Source organism: Rhipicephalus microplus, chromosome X (assembly GCF_043290135.1).
Source record: "Rhipicephalus microplus isolate Deutch F79 chromosome X, USDA_Rmic, whole genome shotgun sequence".
Classification (NCBI taxonomy): domain Eukaryota; kingdom Metazoa; phylum Arthropoda; class Arachnida; order Ixodida; family Ixodidae; genus Rhipicephalus; species Rhipicephalus microplus.
Genome location: NC_134710.1, coordinates 388,378,835 through 388,397,195, shown reverse-complemented (window position 1 = coordinate 388,397,195; position 18,361 = coordinate 388,378,835). Strand labels below are relative to the sequence as shown.

The 18,361-nt window shown below is 47.3% G+C and overlaps 1 protein-coding gene across 1 annotated transcript in view; it reads left to right on the top strand.

Annotated features, from left to right (window-relative positions):
* MCU (mitochondrial calcium uniporter) overlaps positions 1-18,361 on the top strand; it is a 298,312-nt gene that overhangs the window by 180,285 nt on the left and 99,666 nt on the right. The window lies entirely within an intron of this gene.

Here is an 18,361-nt window from a genome sequence, read left to right as displayed (position 1 = left end):
GGCGTTTGCGCTGTAGTGACGCTGCAAAATGTCTGATTACTATAAACCAGTCTGTCTTTTTTTTCTTGCACCTTCGTTTACAGTCGAAGCGCACGTTACATGAGCCCCAGTTATTACCTATCGATGCCACCTGCATCTGCAGGGGGTAGTGGTTTCAGTGACGTCACAGCTGTGTTCGCAAGCTGCGGAATTTTCATCGCTTGCAAGGAGCATCCATGTTTGGTCAGGCTCGGGGTAGCTAAGGTATGCTGTAGTGTATTGTGACAACAAGATGTGTGCATTACGTTGTGCCAACACCTTTCTTGTATTGTCAGAATGCTATGCATGAAGGCACATTTTCCCGGCCGTCATATACACAGTGCCAGCGACGCAAATTATACCTTTTTTCCTCTCAATCGCGTTACCGATATTACTGCTCAGAACTACCCTGCGTGGGGCCTTCCTGAATCGGCGATCGCCTGTACCCTATAGTAAATCTTAATATATGACTAACATTCAGCCCGCCTTCGTGCATACTTGAAAAAAAAACCTGTTTTATAGTTCGTATAATTGACTAGGAGAAACGATAGATAGATAGATAGATAGATAGATAGATAGATAGATAGATAGATAGATAGATAGATAGATAGATAGATAGATAGATAGATAGATAGATAGATAGATAGATAGATAGATAGATAGATAGATAGATAGATAGATAGATAGATAGATAGATAGATAGATAGATAGATAGATAGATAGATAGATAGATAGATAGATAGATAGATAGAAAAAGAGAGAGACGCGGTGTCGATTTACCCCCATAGCATTTGTACGCACGCATATGAATAATTGTTGTTCCACGTTCTGCCCATGTTTCACGTTTTGCCCGTGCGCTGTCGCGTGGTCGCGCCGCGCCGTTGATGACGTCTGCAGCAGCATTGGCGCACTTTATGCTGATTGAATCTTATCTGAAGAAAAATTTTCAGGTTGCTTTGGGTCATATATATATATATATATATATATATATATATATATATATATATATATATATATATATATATATAAAGGGAGAGAAGTGTATACCTAAGGGCTCGAATTTCCGTGTTTTAACACAATATTAATTAGATATAACAGACAGTAATGCCAAGGAATGTACAGGGGAAGTTATTAGAACCAATGGAATGTAAATAAGAAGAAAGAAAAGTTGAGGAAAAAATAACCAGCCGTGAGCAGGAAGCGAACCTACGACCTTCGTATAACGCGTTCGATGCTCTAACCACTGAGCTATCACAGCGGCCGTCCCTCCATCCACTTTTTGGGGTTTATATGTGAATTTAGAAGTAGGAGTGACAGTCAGCGCCATCTATAAGCCAAACAACGAGTGTGAAAACACTCATATATATATATATATATATATATATATATATATATATATATATATATATATATATATATATATATATATATATATATATATATAATGTTAGCTTCACGTTCTCTCTGCAGCAGTCGCCTCGCCTGCTCTTCTCGGTTTGTTGCTCTCTGACGACTCTACGAAGATGAATTCAAGTTTCTTACAGACGGTGGCGCGCTTAACTTTTTTTTTTATTCTCTGGCACATGTTTTTCTCGGCCCCCTTTCTTTCGTACATCCAGTACAGGTCGTGTCGGGACGTCGAAATTCGAGTGTGAAAACGCGACGCGTTTTGCAACATCTGCTGAGAGACGCTCGTCTGCTGCGACTTTTTTTCCCCCTTTTCATTCTATCCTTCTGTCTTTTTATATAAATATCTTTTTTTTAATGTCGTGGAGCGCGGAATTACCTTCTCGGCGACGAACTGGAAGCGCTGGTTGTTTTACTGATCTTTTGCTGACGCGCGCGCTCCGTTAGACTGTGGATACGTCGCGCGCAATGTCGTGTTTTCGTACGAGTACTGCGCGCGCCTGTCTCGCTGTCCGCGTCTTCCGGGCCACCTTAATGAAGGGCGGCAACCGTTATGCTATGCGTCGCATGCAAGCGAACATCTCGTTATAGCCACGCGACACCAAAGTAGCGCGTCTGTGTGCACGTGTACAATAATAATAATAATAATAATAATAATAATAATAATAATAATAATAATAATAATAATGAATAAAAAGATGCGGTACCCCCTTCGTTGGAACGTAATGGCCTCGGTAATTTGAGAATCGTCTCCTACAAAATGACAACGTGGAAAGTTAGAATGTCTGCGTGGAAGCAACAGCCAGAACGCCATGGTAAGGGGGGCGGGGAGGGGGCAGTGCGTTGCTTGTGTGTAGATAAGGGGGCACGAAACGTTTAAATAAGTATCTACTCTAGGTCGCCGAAAGAGATGATAATAGTCATCCTATATATAGAGCTTACGAAGTCATAAACTGAACCACTGCGTAGGACGAGACGTTAATTTCGGATCGAATAATGAAATAGTGTAACGGGTAGTGTGAGCTTTGTGCTCCGTTATATAGGACAAAATGGGTGTACAGAGGAATATTGGAACGCTGAAGAAAAATGATTTTGTCGAATAAACGCGCGCGGGTATGTTTCTGTGCAAAAAAAAAAAAAAAGGTTTGTTTTTTCGGGTAAAGGAGAGAATGAGTGCGAGGCGTGTGTGGAAGTCAGAGAAGTGAATTGCCTGATAATATTGCATTTTAAAAAAAGGGGAGGGGGGTGGGGGGCATTGCGCGCCAGCGAAACTGAAATGAAAAAAGCTTCATGGGCGAGTAGAATTTGGTGAAGTAAGAAAATAAAGAAAACTGGCAATGCTTGTACCTGCAGAAAACTGTTAAGATGAAGGCCGTTTTCGAAGATTTTGTGTAATGGGTGTTCGAAAACAAGAGAGAGAGAGAGAGAGAGAGAGATGAAAAGGCCAAAACATATAGCAACGTGAACCCGCCAGGTAGCTTGTTACCTTGTGACTGTAGTCACGGTACGACCATATACGTTTCTTCACTGTCTAATGTAGTTCGTGCGGGGTTGCCGAAGACCTACGGGGTTGTTTTTTTGCTTTTCAGTTATGTCCTGCTGCGCAAAAAAAAAAAAAAATTCTTGCTCAGGTTATTCTAGCATTCATCTCTTTCTTTTTGTGTTCATTTTAGTTCCAGTTTAATAAATTTATTCGCCGCGAATGGACCCGTTTGTGATGGGCAAAGATCCGACTATATATTGTAAAGAAGTATCAGCTTATAATTGAAAAGCCCACTGTGTATCATGCGTTGCTTCCTTTTGGCTTTAGTGCTTTGCATTCACGTTTAGCCAACTAGTGTACTTGTAAGTGAATTTAGCACAGCTTTTTCTTAGCGATTAATTTATAATTGCAATATCATTAGCAGAGAACCGATGTTTACTCAGTGGTTCCTTTCGCGTTGATGGCGTGATGCCTAAACTGGTTTGTTGTGTCCTACTTGACAAACGGAAGAGGCCGAAACACGACATGCAAGACAAAGGAAGCTTCGGTGAACAACAACAACAAAACATTCGGCAGATCCTACGTACCAGGGAATCAAAGTTATGCGAAGCATGCGGAGGGAAGGTGATCGTGTTGCAATTTTTTATTGAGTGACAAGTCTTGAAATGACGCTAAATATATGTAAAATTGTCACGCACTGACATATGTTGAAAAGTTGCAGCTGCTTATATATCAAGTTGTTCGCATTTGCGCAATGCGTATCAGTCACACCAGACGCTGATATGAAGCGATGATGCTCGCGAGGATGCTGGCCCTGGACACTGATGCATAAATGAACTTCAGCGCATGGCGAATAACCACAATTGACATTAACCCGATGTCACGGCTGTATCAAAGGAGTAGATATGTAATGTTTATAAAATTGGGTAGGCAGCACTGCAACCACTATTGACGTTTCGCGAAGATTAGCGTCTGTTTGAAAAGTAGTTCCGAGACCTGGCGTAGCTCTGTGGTAGAATGCTTGAGTGCCACGCAGAATGGTTGGGTTTGATTCCAGCTGGGACCCTGCCATTTATTCTTTGCACTCGTCGGGTCGACGCTACCGATGTCGGGTATTTCTTAACGCTCGCGCGTTGAAATTGCCCATGCGGGTTCTTGTAGTTCCTGGGTTGCTACAAAGTGTCAATAACCTGTGGCACATACGCGCATACCAGCGGCACATACCCGCGCGTGGGTGTGTGCCACTGTCTGGCGGGAAGTGTTTGACGACGTACGCGACAGGATTGTGACATTATTTATGTCTTGACAGGCGCGTTATATGCGTCAAACTATTTTAACATCCCATGCTAATTTTGGTTCACGCCAAGTTAAGGGGGTGACCACGAGAGCACCCAAACGTAAACGGCTAGATAGATAGATACGCTCAAAGTCGCCGAAGTTTGCTAAGAAATGCTTCGCATTAAAAAAAAAAAGATGAGAAAAAATGAAGGAGCGGATGGGAAAGAGGTGCTCTCTACAGACAATAGTGCCGTACGTGTGATGGAACACTGTCGGTGAAGTATACTGGTATCTACTATTCCTTTGGGTAATCCTGTAACTGGATATAGCGGTAATCTGAAAGGGGGACAACTTCTCATGGTATGGTGTAGAAAAACTTTATTTGGGCAACGCCTCCTTCATTCCTTTCAATGCCAGTGCAAACGCGCGCTTCTCAACGGGAGCCGTCGGTCCGCCTTAATTCAGGAAGCGGTCGTGATTCGACGCTGTAGTTTACATGATCGGCATAGCACTGCCAGCATCACACGTGCTTCCGAGCGCTTTCCCCCGGAGATGTGACTGACGTGCTTCCCAGTCCAATATCATACGTCTGTCAGATTTGTTCCTTCGTGCTCCTTCTTTATGGTTCGAAGCAATGCCGCCGCCGTGTCTAGTGGCTAAGGTACTCGGCTGCTGACCCGCAGGTCGCGGTATCGAATCCTGACTTCGGCGGCTGCATTTTTTTATGGAGGCGAAAATGCTGCAGGCCCTTTTGCTCAGATTTGGGTGCACGTTAAAAAAACCCAGGTGGTCGAAATTTCCGCGTCTCTCATAATCATATGGTGGTTTTGGGACGTCAAGCCCCACATATCAAATGCTAAGAAAACCCCTGAGCTTAGTCTTTATGCATGTTTAAGAATCTTAGGTGGTCGAAGTGTCCCCCCCCCCCCCCCCCATGGAACGCCTCATAATCGTATCGGGATTTTGGCACGTGAAAACCCAGTAACATTACCAACACTAAATTGTATATGGACCATTCAATTCTTAAATTATGAGCTCGATCCACTATCTTGCAATTTCGCACAAATTATTTTTTTTCCGTTTGTTGTGTACTGACGTGTAATTAACGCGGCCGACACATATGGCTACAACCGCTCTTTTCTTGCGCACGAGTGTTTGCTGTAGACCGTGCATTTTGTTACACACGCTCGCGCGCGCTCTCGTTTGTATGTGCGCACTCATTCACCATTTTTATTTGCGTATATACAACGACAGCGCGTTGTCAATGCCCTATTTAGCAAACTTAGATGAAGTTTTGTTCGTGAGGCGCTGAACTTAAAAGGAGGAGGAAAAAAAATGTTCGTTGTTGTCTGGGCCTTTTGTCGCGGAATCACCGAAAACGTGTCCTGACGTTCGCCGCGCGCACTTGATGAATTACAGTCTGGACTAATTTGCCTTTCAACGCGTAGCTCTGGACTTTCCTCGTGCATTTATTAGTGTGAAAGCGTATACACACGTCCCACAGCCCCGACTTTTCTGCGCGTTTCTCGCGGCTCCAGCGCGTGTTGGTGCGTCTGCGTCCATCCAATTTGTATGATACGTATGCGCTTACACTTGTGTTGAGCCTATATATGTGTCGCTTCCATCATGCATGCCGCACTCGCCGCTTTTTTTGGCTAGCTCGCTCGCTCCCCTAAAGAGTGGTGCGTTGCTGCAAGCGTGTACACGTGAGCCATTTGCGTTCGCTGGCGACCGAGACAGGTTCAAGCGCTCCTCTTGCTACAGAGGCGCGCGTGAGGAAACCGCGCGTGGTTTGTGTAACAGTCTGAGAGCGCTGTCGCAAGGGGGAGTGTGACACCAGACATTCCTGACATACCGGGTGCCTCTGCTGGTTCTGCGGGATTGTTGGCTTTGCAGACGAGTCTAACGCACACAACAGAAGACGAAAGTGAGGGATCAGGGAAAAAAAGTAACAAAAACAAACGAAGATGTATAGCCGGAGAGCATTCACCCAAAACCTGCGATCTATTCGGGCTACAGCGAGCCAGAGAAAGTTGCGTACACAGTAAGCGTAGGCATATGTCTGAGCCCGTTCTCTTGACTTTGTTTTTGCAGCAGCAGCGGTTTCTTTGGCCTTCGATTTCGTCAGGCCGTGGTTGCGCACAGGCAGACGTCTATTACATGACCTTTAGGGATCCAGAATGCCAACAGTATATGCGCAAGGCCGTTTGGTGGGTGCGAATTGATGGATCGTGGCTATTGAGGGTTTGATATGTTATATCCACGCGCCATCGAGGACAGCTAACGCGTGGTTTGCGCTCGTGCCGCTGTTTTTTTTTTTTTTTCCTTGCTTCATTCTGATGTTTGCCGTCCGATGAATGGCGGCTCTTGCCCTTTTGCGCATAGGAGCGGGGCAGCCGATAGAGTGCTGCTGCGATTGCCTGCGTTGAATCTGGCTAGTGCCTCCTCTATTTTTTTCGGTGCCCGGGCGAAGGAGCGGATTTCAATTGGAAGCGGCCGTCGGTGCTAGTGCGGCGTTTCGCCGCCAGGCGCCGCAACTGGAATGGAGATGCCGCCGCGCCTTCACTCGCGCGAACGAATGCCGCGGCTGCATTCGAAGCTGCTATACGACTCGTTTCTGGGCTGTATTCGCATTCGTTTGTTTAAGATGTAATGGAAACTTGGAAACGGGAATCGTGAAGCACTTGTTTTTTCTGGGCACTCAGCTCATTTCAAAGGCTTGAGTCGTTCGCGACTACTTGATCGAGGCGATCAAGCGTCGTCTGCTAGCTAGGCCGATACCAGATAGTTCATGCAAATAATCCGCGGAAGGTCGTTTTGTCACCGTGGAATTCGCTAGACTGAGAGTTGCTCTTTTGACTAACTGAAAGTTGATTTTTGAGAGAAACCTTTGCCAGGCGCTATTAATAAAAGTCTGGAGTTCATGCAATAAATAGCACAAAATGCCACTAATAGGTCATCATCCGTTCCCTTCGCAAAGCCTGCCATGTGTTGCCACCGAGAAAAAGAAAGTGTCAAAAAATGGGGAACTATAGCAGGTGATTTCACCATTTCGAAGCTTAAAGAATGAAATCATCCTGAAATAGACAAGAACAGCTCCATATGCGGTGTGACTTCTGCGATCATTGCCTGTGTTTGGAACAGGTGCTGTCAAAGTATGAAGTCTAATGCTGACTCTCAACTTTAGCCAAGGGACAGGCATTAAAAATGGGGCCTGTGGTCAGTTGCTTGGGCTTGTCTGTGTATTCGTGGACGGATTGTCCGCGAATACACAATACACCTTAATATCCGCGAATACACCGTAATATCCGGCTGCTCAGCTCTGTTTCTTTCTTTTTTCCTCCGTCATCTTAATTCGGTAGCGAGCAGAGTAGAATCCAAATGGTTGTGTGGTACCCATGGGATACCATTCAGCTTCGGGGCGTAATGCTAGCGTTGCACATGGCAGTGATCGCAAGGCAGCGTTGCAACTGATTTGATTTGTGGGGTTTAACGTCCCAAAACCACCATATGATTATGAGAGACGCCGTAGTGAAGGACTTCGGAAATTTAGACCCCCTGGGGTTCTTTAACGTGCACCCAAATCTGAGCACACGGGCCTACAACATTTCCGCCTCCATCGGAAATGCAGCCGCCACAGCCGGGATTCGATCCCGCGACCTGCGGGTCAGCAGCCGAGTACCTTAGCCACTAGACCACCGTGGCGGGGCAGCGTTGCTACTGATGGACTCATTTGTTGACTGTTAGGATGCAGTGTGCTCCCGTTTAGTATTTCCAATTGCCATGTTGCCAAACGTGACGGGTAGTCTTCAGCCGCCACTACTCATAATCTATAAAATACCGGGGTTGTAAATGACGGCTACATAATAGAGTGTAGTACGAAGATTCATTAGGAGACCAAGTGTTCTGCCTGATTACTGCAAGCACGCTCCTCCGAACACCAGCGGAAAATGCAATTTCTTAGAGCTACAGCCGTACAGTGCATTAAAGCGATAGCTTTAAATATCTCATAAAAACCGAAAATTGATCGCCGGCGGCGTCCGGCGTCTTCTCACGTCGGCGGCGTGAACACGAGTGATGCAAAAAATCATCATTACGTAAAAACGTCGTCATATGACGTCACACATCATAAATGTTTGTGACGTATCGGAAGGTCACATAACTTGAAGGCATCATATAACATCTTCGCTTGGTTGAAATGGGCCGATCATGAGGGCAGTGCATAACCAGCTGAGGGGCAGAAGGGCAGAAGCTAGCTTTGTCTCTAATCCTTGAGGCAGTAAGAAAACCATCTTGGGCGCAAAAATATCCCGGAGGGAAGTAGGAAACATTTAGACCGAAAAAAAAAAACGAGGAGAGATTTCCTGTTAGTCGTCTCAAATTTCTATGGAAATCTTAGTGGAGTCCGTCGAAAAAAATGTTGATGTTTTCATCTCCGGATTCCGATGTCGTGTTCCCCCATTTCATTTTTATTTACACAGAGCTGGTCTGACGCTGTCCCCCTTTTGTCCGTTCTGCGAAGAGTTGGAAAAGTATTGAACATTTTTTGTCTCATGTCGGTCCTATACGCATTAATTAGGTAAATACTTCTAGCTATTCTGTTTGCGTAGCTAGGTATAAGTTTCACCACAGAAACTCTTCTAAGTTTTGGTACCTCCGTTTTGGGAAATCGCCACTGAGATGTATTTGATGCTGTGTGAAATTTTATTCCAGACACTAAACGTATTGCAACATAAGGCCCACTTTAACAAACACCCAAAAAAGAAGAGTCTGGAAGTAGTTTTTGAAATGTCAATAAATATGAAACATACATCCCATGTTAATCGGGTTTGGCACACTCAGCTGTCTGGTCGGCTCCCAAAAACAAGGTATAGTTGTTGCATTAGCGATTATTTCATTTTTTCTGACTCTCTAAATCTTTTTTTTTTTTTCTGATAATGTCTTCCTTCTGCAATGTCCGGCACTTATCTAGGAAAACTTACGGGAACTCAAGTGCGGTCCAAAATTACATGCATATGTGCGGGACTTCCTTACAGACAGACAAGTCACTATCCGCATAGGGTACCTTAAACCTCAACCCATCACCATGGGTGATTTTGGTACTCCCCAAGGGGCTGTCCTTATCCGCTGCTCTTCAATATCGCCCTCATGCGCCTCCCGTGGGCCCTAAATGAAAGTTCGCAAGTACGCCACGCCATATATGCTGATGACGTCACAGTCTGGAGCCGGTATGACAACCTGGGTCAGATAGAAGAAGCCTTCCAACAGGCCGCCTCCATCGTAGAAAAGATAGGACGCAAGAAGGTGTCCAAATCAGAAATCCTAGTATATAGAAATAAGGCATCTGACAATACATCCCTCAACGTAGAACTCAATGGAACGCAAATTAAAGAGATTGAATTCATCCGAATTCTGGGAGCCCACTTCAATAATCGGGGCAACAACTCATTTGATTTACAAAACTGAAAACGTCCTGCCTACAAATCTCTCGCATGATTAGTCGGGTGGCTAACCGATGACGAGGGATGAGAGAACACGACATAATGCGACTCATTCAGGCAATTGTTATCAGTCACATAACCTATAGCTTTCCTTACCTGAGGGTCTTGAAAGCAGATGAGCACAACATAGACAGAGTCTCAAGAAGGGTCTGAACCTTCCCCCGTGGACACTCATGGAACGTCTGCTTCAAATGGGGCTCCACATTACCGTATCAGAACTATTCCATGCACATCGCGCGAATCAAGTCATGCGCTTTGCCATCACTAAAACGGGACGGAAAACACTATCAGAACATGGCATCGAAGCCCCCATTGAGAGAAGGGAAAAAACAACGTATTCCACATGAATGGAGGCAACACTTCATAATCAAACCACTACCACGCAGCATGCATCCTCAGTTCCACGACCATCGACGTCAGGGACGGGCAAAAGTTCACGACAACTACTCAGATACTGAGGGCGCCTTCTTTGTCGGTGCAGCTGGACCAGTGAACGGCAAATATACAGCAAGCTTCATTCATTGTGTAAAACAGGTTGATTCTATATTAGCCGAGGACACAGACACAACTAGTATGGAAGAATCAGGAATCGCCCTCGCCCTCGCCCTACGAAACCCAAGGTCCACCTTTGTTGTAACAGATTCAAAAGCAGCCTACCGAAATTTTTGTAAAGGCTATAATAGTGGCCCCATTGCGCATCGACTTCTTACACAACTCCCGTCCTCACGCTCAGAAGGCGAATGGAAACATCTGATATAGATACCCGGCCACTGCGGAGTTAGAGGCAATGAGCTCGCCCATGCCTCGGCCCGAGAACTACTCTTCCGGACCTCCGACCCCGGCATATCGCAACCACCCTCGGCTATGCCTATGGACCCGCTCTTAACATGGACAGATATTCTAGAAAATCGAAGACTCGAAAGGCGGAAACTTCCGCCCCCGGGGCCAAAGCTCAGTAAAGAATCTCAGGTAGCGTGGCGTCGCCGGCAGACCTTGCCTACCCAGTCCGTACATACTGTCCAAGATAGATCCCGACACATACGCATCACAGTGCAGGTTCTGCGTCACTAAAACAGCCACCGTGTACCACATGGTATGGGAATGCCCACACAATCCACCTCTACATCCCAGAACACAGCACAGCACTATAGGGTGGGAGGCAACTCTATCCAGATCGGATCCGAAGACCCAAGAGGCCCTCGTGAGACGAGCGAGGACAGCGGCCCGTGCCAATGGGATCCCAGACTAAGGATCCCACTCGCTAGCATTCCTTCCTCAGTCGCAAATAAATGTTTTATTCTCTCTCTATTTGCTTGATCAAGGCCTCTGGAAAGGCATATGTTTTCCGCTAGATTTACATAATTTTCCATTTTGAGAGCTGTCTGAAAGCTCTTGTGTGTTTTTAGTGGCGATGGCTGCACTATCCCGGCCTTTTTCGACGTAGTTTGATGGCCTCCCAAATGCGCCTACAAATCGCCGAATGGGCTCGTTTTCGTCGTGACACCTGTACATGGAGGAAGGAAACAACAGAGGAGAGGCCCTGACGTCACTCGTTGTGAAGCCGTGGTGAAGCCGAAAGTCGGCCATATTGACTGGGCAAATTTTGCTCTCTTGTTTACATACAAATGTAAAGCAGAAGGCGTGACTCTCTCCACGGCTCGTAAAGCAAGTGGGCTGCGCAGCGCGCGTGTTGTGAAGATCTGATACCAACGGAACGGGGCTCGACACTCTGGGCCAGCGCGACACCTTCGACGAAATCGTCTAGTCCGAGTATTAACAGCGAGTAACAGCTCGCCGACAACGAAGCAAGTACAAGAGAATGCGCGCTAGATGCACTGGCAACGGTGAGTGTTTTCACGTCATTAATTCACGCACTATACAGGCAACACGATCGGTCATGCGCCTTCTTCTACGATTGCATTCCGCTACGAGGCCGACGCGGCACCCAGCCACTGTGCCTGTGTTCCGCATGAAACTCACCAGTGTCAGCATTTTGCGGCCGGGGTGACTTTGAGCATGGTGCAAGTGACGCTTGAAAGCGGTTGCTCTCACGTTGAGATTACAATGCAGGGGGCTAGTATAAGATGCGCAACCGAAAAGGTGTTTTGATGTGCACATGCAAGTTTAGCTGTACACATACCGAACACGCGAATACGTAAGTTACATGGTCCTCATTGCGTGTTGCTGGGCACAAAAGTTTCGTCCGTTTCACAAGCAGGGGCATTGCACAACCGTCACTGACCAGCAAGGCGTTCGTCGTCGTTCCGCTTCGTCATGGTGCCCAACGCAATTTCGCTGAACATTTGAAATGCTTCATCCGCCTCATCTGCCGCACAACACATGAATATATGCGCTCGTTCTACGCACTGTTTAGGCCCCGTGGTGGACAAAAGGTTTTGTAAACGTTGCTAGGAGTACAGTAACTACCAGGAGAACGCTGCGTAATCAATAACGTGGCACAGAGCACGAATATTGTCCGCCATGGCTCAGCACAAGACCAGCGGAGGCGCACATGCCGCCGCCAGCCACGGCCGCTCACTGCTGAACCAGCTCCGCTGCGCAACACGTAACCATAGCAACGCCGCCATTGTGCCCAATGAATGTGGCCGCCATGATGACATTTCCTCCACACTGTACACGTAGCGCGCCGGCTGGGCATGCCCTTTCCCATCTTTACTTCCTCCGCGCACCTGTCGAACAAAATGCGTTCAGGAGACTCCTTCCACTACATGGCATTTATGTACTGTTATTTCCCGAAGCAGCTGCTGGTAGCCTAAAAGAACTTGTTTTTGGGCTAGTTGGTGCATACTTGGTGCAGAAGACTCAGGCGCAAAAAACATAGTACCTTGTGCATGACGCTGTACGATGTTTGTTGGTTGTGCACGCATGCGCGGTTTTGTCTACTTTCCAGTGCGTTTCCTAGACGGTCATTAAACAGTTGGTAGTTGGCGCTGTTCTGTATTCTCTCCTGCTCTTCCTGCTTCACGTTATGTTTATTGCGCCTCAGTCTTCTGCACCAAGCTGCTGGTAGCATCGTGGCCATGTGGTATGACACCTGCTTTCCACGCGAACGGCCCGGGTTCGATGCTCAGTGCGAGCGAAGATTGTATTCTGCATTTTATTTGCTTATTTCTAGATTTTTCGCTCACGGACGATTTCTCGCTCACAACCAACGGTATACCGACGCCGACGGTGGAATTTCTGCGACACGAGACCTCTAACGTTATCGCGTTACAATTCTAACGCCTTGTATACGGCTCAGAACAGTAAGTACCGAGACAATTCGACACGCATGCAGCGCATATGTTTTTTTAATGCTATAGAAGTTAGCTGAAACACTATAGGTATATTGGTAAATATACATAATAAAATGCATTTCTTGTACGGACGGGACGTGTATACACCAGAACAAAGTGAGCTCAGTGCGTGCTGCCATATTGAAAATGCGTGTTGCGCCATCTCTTGCAAGCGCCGCGAAGCAACACCCTGCACAGCTACGCGAGTAGATGCTCCGCAAGTCAAACGCGAAAGTTCACAGCATCCGAGTACGGCTGTAATCATGTTTTGCGATTCTCCTCTCGTGGAATTTTGTGCTGTTTACGCGTGAAACGTCGAGAAAATATTTCTCGATAATCTTGGAATGCCTACAGCACGTGCGATGCGGACTGCGGAAGCAACTTCACCAGATACGTAATATCGCGATGGAAAGAAACGCGAGCAGCGGAAAGCGTTGCTTTCGGCTTAGTCGAACTGCGGCATGCCTTGGCTGTAGCAAGGCAACATTTGTATATTGCAAGCCGGCGTCAACCTAGCGCTAGAATCTCGCTCCAACTTGCGCTCACACACCGCATGTGTTTACCATTTTCCAGTCGTGCCGGGCACTCGGAACACACACGCGGAGCGAAAGTGCCAGCCAGAGCAAGATTTTATAGGGCTACGAGGACGCCGGCTCAAAGCACAGATTCGCCTAGAGACAGTAAAGGCATTTCGCTGTTCGACTGAGTTGAAAGCCTAGCTTTCAGAGCCGTTCACGTTTCTTTGCATCTAGATATTGCGACGTTACAATTGGACTAAATGTGCGCGGTGTGTGCATCCACGAGTGAATCGTCATATAACCTATTATTGGCATGCGGCCTGCGAAAAACACGGCAATGATTTGGTGCCGCATACTATATGGACATACACTACCAGCACATCGGTGCTGTAAAGCGAAACAGCTGGTGTGGTGTTTGAATAAACGCAATACCTACTCGTACAATTTTACTGGGCTCGTAGTTTTCCTGCTGATTGCGATTACCCACTAGCGGTGGAGCTATCGGAGTTTTTCGTTGCAGATGGAATTCTATACAATCTGCAAACACCGCAGCGGCACTATTCCCGCGTCGTGATCTTCACAGACAATTTCGTCTTGCTCTTTAGCTTCGAAAGTCGGCACAGTGGTGCCGAGAAGACTTCTTGTAAGCTGTAGCGGCATGAATAAGCGCTTTATTTTTAAAGTCCCCGATAATCCGCTTGCCATGCTAACTTGGCGCCACAGATACACGCCTTGGCAGTTCATGAGGAGATGGCCGTCTGGGCACGAGCAAATGCGCCGGCAGTTTAGGCGCCTGGGTGCGAGATAGGCGTGCTCTGGTCTATATACATATTCCATGTTTGTAAACAGGGGTATAAGTCGTCGACATCCTGAGACGCTTGTAGCGACGTCGCGATACGTGGGCCCTGCCTAGCACAAGGCTCGGCACTGCCCTCTATGATTACGTGACAACGGGCTCAGCAGCTGCAAAGCTACCTCTCTCTGTGATTACGTGACAACTGGCTCAGCAGCTGCAAAGCCGCCTCTGAGCACAGCGCGTAAGGGAGCCTCCCGCGTGAACAAGCGTGCCCTCATCTGTGTCCACACATACTCGTACATCCACCGTATGCAAAAATCGGCAAGTGCCTCGGGCGGCTGCCGATTCTGGTTGCTTTGTATGCATGTACGTACACCTAGTGGGGACTGCGCGACAGACGACCCCGTGCCTTGCGCCAATTCGAAGCCGACCGGTCGATGATCCGCAAGAATTTTGTGTGCCTTCCAAGCTCCTCGCGTTACACAAGCACTCTCCGCGATTGAGCGAGAGCCCCTGTGTGTGTGTTTGCGTTTTAAGTGTGAATACACTTTATAAGCGACCCCAAACCATCCACCGCCGTCGGCGGCGTCCGCAGTCTTCTCTCTATCTTTAAAAGTCAGAGGACTTGGCGGGCCGCAGCGCGACGCTCTACCGAATAAGCCACGGACGCGACGCTGATAGCGGTGTCAGTAACGCGCCTTATACCCCCTCCCCCTTCGCTCGCTCCTCCGCTCTCTTCGCTCGCTGCAGCTGCGCGCGCACCCCTCTCTCGCGCGCCCGCCTTCTCTCTCAGTCTCCCGTCGAGAGCGGGTCGTGAGGGGGAGTAAAGTTAAAATCCGTTGGCATTCGCGAGTGAGTTAACGTAAAGTCCCCCGTGTGATCAAATTGCGATTCCCAGGAACCATTACACCATAAAGGCACCATAGTGCGATTAATAAATACAATAGTGCGAATTAATAAATACCCCTCATAGCATCACCCCGTGTATTCGCACTTAACCATGTTCACCCTCGGGGAAATGCTTGGGAGTTTTTTTCATGTTCCTGGTATTGCTTACGATAGTATACGTGTTTAGCGTAATACTACACGTGTGGTCAGGCGTAAATGCGAGTACACACACACACACACACACACACACACACACACACACACACACACACACACACACACACACACACACACACACACACACACAAAAAAAAAAACATGTACAGTACGTACACGCGCATGGACGACGAGAAAACAGTGTTGCGTCATCCTGTCTCTCTGCCATGCGTATAGGTATAACGCGGGGCGCCAGGTATATTTACTTAATCCTCAACGCGGTGATGCAGTGCGCGGTAATGCGAAGCCCCGAAGATCAAGGGGCTTTGCGGTAATGCAGTGCGTGGCGCCGCTCCTTGTCCTTGGTCGATGCGGAACAGCACGCGCAGCTCTTTTCTCTAATGCCTGCGCAACTCGTTCGCCTTTCTGCCTTTCTATTATGCGTGTGCGGCACGCAGTGACGCGATGCAAACGGAAGTGGGAAATTTCACTCGCACACGAGGTGTAGGCTTCTTATTGCATTGTTTCGTCTTGTTGCTGTTGTTTTTGCGTATTCGTGGGTCTAATGCTATAGGCTACTAATAAATTACGGACATTATTACGCCAATGTGTCGAAAACGGTGACATGCCTTGTGTCTCTGTATTCCTCAAAATCTTATTTTCCTCTTTTTGTATTTTTCCATGATGAGTGTGCATAATTAATCTTGTGCGCCTGCAGGAGGCTGTATATAAAAAAGCAGCTGCAGGGATTTTATGTAGGAAATACCGAGGAAACTTTTAAATTACAGGCACCAGACATGCGTGGTCTTATACGTCATATGCTCTGCCGTGCATTCTTACTATACTCTTAAGGACTCGTATTTTTTTTTCGTTAGAATCAACAGTAATGAGAACTACCAGACAATAATGCCAAGGAAAGTGTAGGGGAGGTTCTTGGGGTAATTGTCATGTAAATGCAAAGAAAAGTTAACAAAAAAAAAAGGTAACTGGCTGGCGACTGGTTTTTCTTTTTACAGTGAAAGCTGTTATGTGATCTCAACATGAGTCACGCGCAGCGCCGTAGTTTCCGCCGCCGGTGTCCGTAACCACTATCGCACGAAATATTAAAAAAACAATAAAAACATCAAAGACATGTGTTGACATAGTGGTACTTGAACCCGGGTCCACTGCGTGCCAGTCCAGCATTCTACCGCTAAGCCACGCCGGTGCTTGGGGCTCGTTCGCAAACTTGCCTTAGGCCGACGTGATGTCGGGAAAGGAATCGCGTTAATATGAGTAATAAAGCGTTTTACAACAGCGCAAGAACAACAAGTGTCATAAATGCGAATCGCGGTACGATTGGATCATCCAATGCTTGAACCCAATGCAAAAGCTTGTTCTTTGATTTGATTTGTGGGGTTTAACGTCCCAAAACCACCATATGATTATGAGAGACGCCGTAGTGGAGGGCTCCGGAAATTTCGACCACCTGGGCTTCTTTAACGTGCACCCAAATCTGAGCACACGGGCCTACAACATTTCCGCCTCCATTGGAAATGCAGCCGCCACAGCCGGGATTTGATCCCGCGACCTGCGGGTCAGCAGCCGAGTACTTTAGCCATTAGACCACCGAAGTGGGGAGTGGTATGATGATGGAAGTGCAGGGCTCAGGAAATTTCGGCCGCCTTGGGTGCTTCAACATGTACCTAAATCTATGCGCCCGGGTCTGCACCACTGCGCGTCTGTCGAAATGCACTGCGTCTCCCACCATCGTGTCGTGGTTTCTTACACTTGATGTTAATTCTTAACATTTTTTCGTGTCGATTTGAGGTATTCGAAACAGATGTGACATAACTCCTCATCGACAGGGACGACATAATGGTTTACGCAAGTAAGAACTCTTGCCGATGTGAGGTAATCAAAAGAGCGATGGACGCACTGCTTTTTACACTTTAGCAGGCGTCTGACATCATATACGAGGTATATTTCGCGTAATCATTTCTGAACTGATTTTCCGAATGATCAAATCCGTGGTGCGCAATATAATGTGCGCGGGCTGCTGCAGATATTGGTATACTGGACCATTCATCCAGACCCATAACCTGAATACCGGGCGTGCCTTTCTGCGTCACCGCTCGTTTCCCCCCATTACCCTAGTCTCAAAGTATGGTCGTTGGCCATATTGGCGTTTTCTCATAACGTCCGCGGCTGACCGTCATTGATTTTCTCCCTTTCCTCTGCGTATTGGGGAGCCGCGGTCTCCTTATCCTGTCCGTGGCCTAATTAACGCGTGTCAGGCAGTGCAATGAGTTATACCTTCGAACTCGCCGGGAATTCCGAGGCTGTTTAAACTGTTGCTAATACGACTCGAAGACGAAATGCTTAGTGGTGATGCATTGAAAACTTCAAACGTCGAGGACAAAGTACGACGCATCTCATTTCGTGCTTGTTGATCTTCCTCTGGCGTTGCATACTTCGGCGTACCACGCGATCCACTACAGGCCTTGGCTCAACGTCTTCCATATAGCGCGCACGTTCCGTGCCTTTCCATAGCCTTCGCTAAGCCTTGTCGCGTGGGTGAGTGTGTGAGTGAGTGAGTGTGTGAGTGAGTGAGTGAGTGATAAAATTTTATTTGGTCCCGCAAAGCGCGATAAAACCCACACTTGGCTAATCCCTCGACGCGACCGACAGGTCTAGTCTGCCGGCGCGATTACGGCCGCACTGGACGGCCAGGTTACGCGAAAGCCTTATAGATGAGCTTAACGCGCAGCCACACTTGAGGAATCATCATCAGCCCTACGGCGCTCACTGCAGGGCAAAGGTCTCTGCTATGTTCCGCCAATCAACATGGTTCTGTGCTTGCTGTAGCCACGTTGTACCCATAGACTTTTAAAATCTCATCGGCCCACCTAACTTCCTGTCTCCCCCTTCGCACGTTTGCCTTCTCTTAGAATCCAGTCAGTTGCCCTTAATAACCAACGGCAATCTTACCTATACATGCTCATGCATATTCCTTTTTGATTTCGACTAAGATGCCTTCA